Below are 6,138 nucleotides of genomic sequence, written 5' to 3'. Positions count from 1 at the left end.
CACTATTTAGCTAACTGCTTTAATTGTATGACCTGTGGTCTGAACCTTTTGCAATATTGTACTTCATTACCACAAGCACCAGGCTAAGCAACTAACCTTTCACTCATCATTTATTCATTCAACAAATATTTATGATGTCGGCTGCTGGTCAGGGACACAGTTGTGGCAGAGCAAAGTGTTTGTTCATTTGGAACCTATAGTCTGGTGAGGGAGATGTTAAATAATTGTGCAACTAAATATAAATTACAAGTTATGTTAAGTGCAATGAAAGAAGAGATTAGGAAACCATGAGTATATGTAACTGAAGGACTTGGCACTATTCTAGGATTACACTGCCCCCTTTGGTAGCCACTACCCACGTGTAGCTATTTAGATTTTAATTAAAATAAATTAAAATTGAAAATTCATTTCCTTGGTCACACTAGCTACATTTCAAGTGCTTAACAGCCATGTGTGGCTGGTGAACAAAACAGATCTAGACATTCCCAACATTGCAGAAAGTTCTATTAGCGCTGCTCTAGAGCATCTGGGAAGCTTCTTGGAGGAAATTTGAGCTCAGTTGTAAAGGAAAAGAAGGAGTTAAGTGGGGTAGGGGGCCAGGGAAAGAGCATTCCAGATAGAGGGAATAGCATCTGCAAAGGCCTTGGGGTAACAGGGAGCAGGGAGAGTTGCAAGCCAGTGAGGCTGGTGTGCAAACGGAAGGGAGGGTCTTGTCGGATGAAGCCAGAGAGGTGGGCCTGGTAGGCCAGGGTAAGGAGTGTGTATTTTATTTTCTGTGCAATGAGAAGAACATTGGAGGATTTTATGACAGAGAGACAGGATTGGATTTGCTTTAGAGAGAGTATTCTGGCTCTGGAATGCTAATAATGTCATAAGTCTAAAGAGCATTTTTCGAAGAATCTTGTGCACATCATGCTAGTGATATTTATTTCAGGCTGGTGTTCCAAGACTGCCATAGAGATGGGGAAATGCCCTGAAAAGTTTGCACTAGGCCACACAGCTGCATCTTCTGGGGCCAAGTACAAGTTTTTTTTTAATTGACTGCAGTCTGGTGTACTCCATTCTACAGAATGTGAGGGAGAGGAGTAGGGAAAGATTGGTCGGGCTAGTCCTGTCCATAAATCTAGGCAGAGAAATGGATTGAAGTAAGTTTCAGTATTAGTTCATTAACTCATTCATTCATGCCTTCATTCATTCAACAATCTTTATCAGGTGCCTGTGACATGCTAGGCACTGCCCTAGGGTCTTAGGAATAAGGCATTGTCCTTTTCTCTCAGAGCTGTCATTCTAGGGGAGAGGGTGACAATGCACAGGAAACAAGTAATATCATTTCAGATAGAAATGTGTGCTGTGAAGGAAATTTAGATGGGAGCGCCAAGGGAGAATGACTTGGACAGGGTGCTCCGTAAGGTAGGGTGGGGGTGTGATGTTTCCCTGTGGACTAAAAGATGCAGTCCTTGTTTCTTGGTCCTTGGGGACAGATCATCCATGTCACGCACAGCATTGCCTATTACAAAAGCTCTGTTGCCAACCCACAGATGAAGATGCAGGGGTTCAGGAAGGCTGAGTTACTTATTTGTGCAATGACGCAGCGATGAAGTTGGGGAATTGAACCCGGAGCTTTATCCTCTATGTCTGCAATGTCTCCCGATAGGGCAGAACACCCTAAGAGTTTTCAAGGAAAAGTCAGCACCAAAGAGACACATGAAGCATGACCATCCCAGGGCTCTGGAAGAGAACAGGGTAGAGCAGCGTGCTCTGCTGGCTGTGACAAAACTGATCAGCCAGGTTAACAGGGCCCTCAGAATCCAGAATCCTTAATTAAAGGCAGTCTTCCCAAATGGTAGGCATTCCTAATTTTTGCCATACCTTCCTTTTAGCTGTACTTTCCCCCTTTAAATCAAATTATTAAAAAAAAAAAAAAAAAAAGAAAACATTTAAAGGAAATTCTGTCATTACTTTAGGTGGAAAAGCAGTATGATTTACCACAAATGGAGATTCACCTTAAAGGTAAATACAACAAAAAATGCATATATAATGAAAAAAACAAAAACAAAAACACACATTATACAATTATGACTGTATATAATTGCCTGAAGAATGCTCTGTTTCTTGTCAAAAGAAGAAATTTTAGAGACTTCCTCCTTGATAATCAGGTGGTCCAAAAAAGAATTGGATTGTAATTAATTCATTGTTAACTAATGCCAAATCCATAACTCTCCTAAAATCACTTCCTGGGGGTCAGTGATCCGCATCCCTCCCTTTTGGGAATTCCTCTTCACGTGCAGGGGGTGAGGGTCTTTTGGAGGTCATCTGGCCCCCAGAACCACTTATCCAGGGTAGTTCGCCTGCGGGTGGAAATGGGAGGCACCCGGCTCAGAGGAGGCAGAGAGTGGACGCCTCTGCTTCCCACCTCCTGGTGCAGAAGTGGATGGACCCTCCTTTAGCCCAATAACCTAACACCTCCGAGCTTGTTTCCCTATCTGTAAAATCCTGATGACAACGGCTCCTGACTCATAGATTGTTGTGTCTGGCATGGAGTAAGCTGCCGCCTCCGCTGCTGGTGCTGTACTAGTACTCTAACTTAAATGTCAGGGGCCCGCTCCCCCTTCCCCTCCCCCGGCTTAGACGGGTGCTTTCACCCCTGGTCCTCTGGCAGTCATCAGGTCTCCTCCTTCAAGGCCACATTCCCTTTGGGAAGGGGCTCAGGGGGTCCCAGTTCTATCAGGCTGGGCTGGGCTGGGCGGCAACTGCACTTGTTTAGGCGATAGGCCTGTAAGGGTTAAACACTTCCAGCAGGAAACAGAAATAAATGCACCCCGAGGAGGCGGAGGGGCCGCGGAGGGGCCCTGGATCCCCAGTCAGGAGTCTGGTTTCCAGGACAGCTGCGTGAGCTGTCCCTCAGCTTTAGGGCTTCAGTCTCTCCTAAATAGCGGTGGAGGCGGAGCTGGATGAGATGGCCCTGACCTTCGGAACTTCTGCAGCGCTCCCCTTCTCTCCTCCTGAAAAGGCTGCCCTAGGGACAGGCCAAGACCTGGGACCCCGGAGGCCGCGCAACCTGGTTTCCAGACGCTCCCCCAGAGCCTGCGGGACCGAGGAGCCTCCTTGCAGTCACCAGCCCGCGAGGCGGCTGAAGAGGGTCAGGGCTCCCTCTGGCGGGGCTGCGGAGAACGGCATGCCGCGCTGCGGGACGCGTCTGAACCGACTGCGGGAGCGTCAAGCTGCAAGTGCCCGTAGAGGTCTAGTCCAGCCCCCTCATTTTCGATACGGGGGATCTGAAGCTCAGGGAAATGGGAGACACTTCCCCAAGTAGGACTGGTAGATAAAAGTCCCAGTTGAATTTGAGTTTCAGATAAACAACGAAAAAAACTTAAGCATCATATACCCCGTACAATATTTAGGACATACTTCTAAACAAGTATTCATTGTTTATTTGAAATTCAAATTTATCTGGGTGTCCTCCTCTATTTTTATCTGCTTAATCTTTCAACTGTACCTCTAAGCCCACCCCCTGAGTTAATGTCTGAGCTACGACTGCACTCCATCATACCAGACCCAAAGTCCTGTGCTTGCAGCTCTGCTCAGCACTCATCAAGGCCCTGGAAAATGCTTATTGACATCATTCTGGGAGAAAGCAGGTGGAAGGATGGCTGAATCATGACCTTGATGACAATCAGGTATGTTACACATGGAAGGAAGGCAGTGCCCTGTTCCCCCACCATCAGAACTACCTGGGAGTTTTGAAAAGTACAGATGCCTGACATATCTGCCTCAATCCGATTTACAAAGTCAAGGAAGGGCAATGCTAAAGATTCCTCAGGTGATTCTGCTGCATAGAAAAGATTGAGGACCCCCGTTCCCCCAACACCATCAAGTTTGATATAAGGTAGAACAGGAAAACTGCTTCGATGGAATAGATTTTAGTAGTATCAACATCATGGGGGTGGGGAGGAGAGGACAGGTTGTTTAAGATGCAGATTCCCAGCCCTACCTATCTCCAGGAATTCTGATTTAGTAGGTCCAGGGTGGGGGTCTGGAATCTGCACTTTTGAAAACACTCAGGGCTTCACCTGTATTTGTAAGGCGTTTTATTTCTGAAAACAAAACAAAACAAAAACAAAACTGAAGCCCATGTGGACACATAGCAAGGTTCTTAAAAGCAGATAATAAGCATAAAAATATTCATTATTCTATTTGCTTTAAGTATTTCACTGAAAAATACTAAAAAAAAAAAATGAAAAATGCTAAATTTCAGGAGACTGTGATACATGTGGTGTGTAGATGATACTTTGACAAACACACACTGGCTTGGGGGCCAGAGAGGGGACAGAGCCTTCAGCATCCAAGTAAATACCAGGTGCCTCCCATCTCTAAGGGCTAGGAGAATTGGGGAAGATTTCAAGGAAGAGTGGGCAGGATTCAGAGAAGAAGAAAGTATCACCAGTCAGGAATCAGTCTGAGCAAATGAGAAAGTGTCATAACATAGGGATTTTGTCTTGCTTCTGGCGGGTCCCCGATAAATGATCTCACTAGCTCTATGTCCCATACTACCTCTCGGTCACCACACTCAAGCCACAGTGGCCTCCTTTCTGTTCCTGAAACATGCCCAAGTCGCCCTGCTCAGGGCTTTGCATTTGCTGTCCCTTTTGTTTGGAACTACACTCTTTCCCCAGGTTTTCATTTAGTGACTGCCTCTGCATCACCCTTGGGTCTCAGTTCAAATCTGACCTCCACAGAGGGCCTTTGTGGTCTACTCGCTATTTCTCTCCTTCATATTAATGATGAAAATATGTAATTATTATCTTATTTACTTTTATTTCTTGACCAACTCCCTGCATCACCACCTCCACCAGCCCCCAAACTGCAGAATATAAGCTCCATGAGGACAGGGCCCTGAGCATATTTTTGGGAACATAATCATAAAAATAGGGACCACTCTATTGATTTTTAAAAACTTTTAAATTTGACACAATTGATTTTCAAGAAATTTTAAAAATAGTACAGAGAGGTACCATGTACCCTTCCCCCAGTTTCTCCCAGGGTAACGTCTTATATAATTATAGTTCAGTATCAAAACCAGGAAATTGTGCTCAGTCAATATTTGCTAAGAGAATGAAAGGATTAATTAATGAGACATGGGGCAAGGTAGAATAGGGAAAGTCCTGGAGCCAGGAAGAGGTCAGATGGACACTGGGGCTGGAGAAGCTGGAATGGGTTCAGAAGAGTCCTGCTGGGAGGCAGGAGGATGGACTTCTGTTTTATGTTTCTGAGAGCACATGAATTTCTTAGCAATTTCTTCCCATTCGATCAGTGGTTCCTAAACTTTTCAGACCTAGTGCCCTCTTTTTATAGTATGTATTTAATTAAATGTATGTAATTAAATGGACCTTGAGTCATAGAGAGAGATTCATCATAATCATTGATTCACAACACATGGTCATTGTTGGTCTCTGCATGGTCCTCTTAATTTTTTCTATTTCCATCTCTCTTTTTTCCTCTCTTTTCTCTCTCTCATCTAACTGTATCATCTATTTCTTTGTCTGTATATTGAATAGTATAATGAATACCCACAAACTTACCTCCCAACCTGAAATGCAGAACACTGATAATCTCTTATGTCTAGCTGCATGTGCCCTCTGTCCTGACCTTCTGCCTCCCCATGTGAACTAAACACTCTCCTGAATTTTGTGTATAACCTTCCCTTATGTTAAAAAATAAATAGTGCAGCAACACATACACACACACATGCCCGTAAATAACAGGATGCTTAGTTTTAGAAGGATTTGTTTGTTTATGCTTTTGTTTTTTTTAACAACTTTATTGTTAATTCACATACAATTCACCCTTTTAAAGTATAACATTCAGTGGTTTTTAGTATATTCAAAGAATTGTGCAATCATCACCATGATCAATTTTAGAACATTTTCATCACCCCAAAAGAAAATCCCTTACAAATTTATCTATTTTTTATTTTGCTGCTCTTGTGTTTGGTGTTATATCTAAGAATCTGTGGCCAAATCCTTGTGATGATGATGCCCCTGTGTTTTCTTCTAAGAGTTTTATAGTTTTAGCTCTTACATTTACGTTTTTGATCCATTTTGAGTAAAATTTTATATATTGTCCAATAAGTAAGGGTCC

The sequence above is a fragment of the Choloepus didactylus genome, chromosome 13 (genome assembly GCF_015220235.1).
Source record: "Choloepus didactylus isolate mChoDid1 chromosome 13, mChoDid1.pri, whole genome shotgun sequence".
In the NCBI taxonomy this organism is placed as follows: domain Eukaryota; kingdom Metazoa; phylum Chordata; class Mammalia; order Pilosa; family Megalonychidae; genus Choloepus; species Choloepus didactylus.
Note: the sequence above shows the minus strand (reverse complement) of the source record.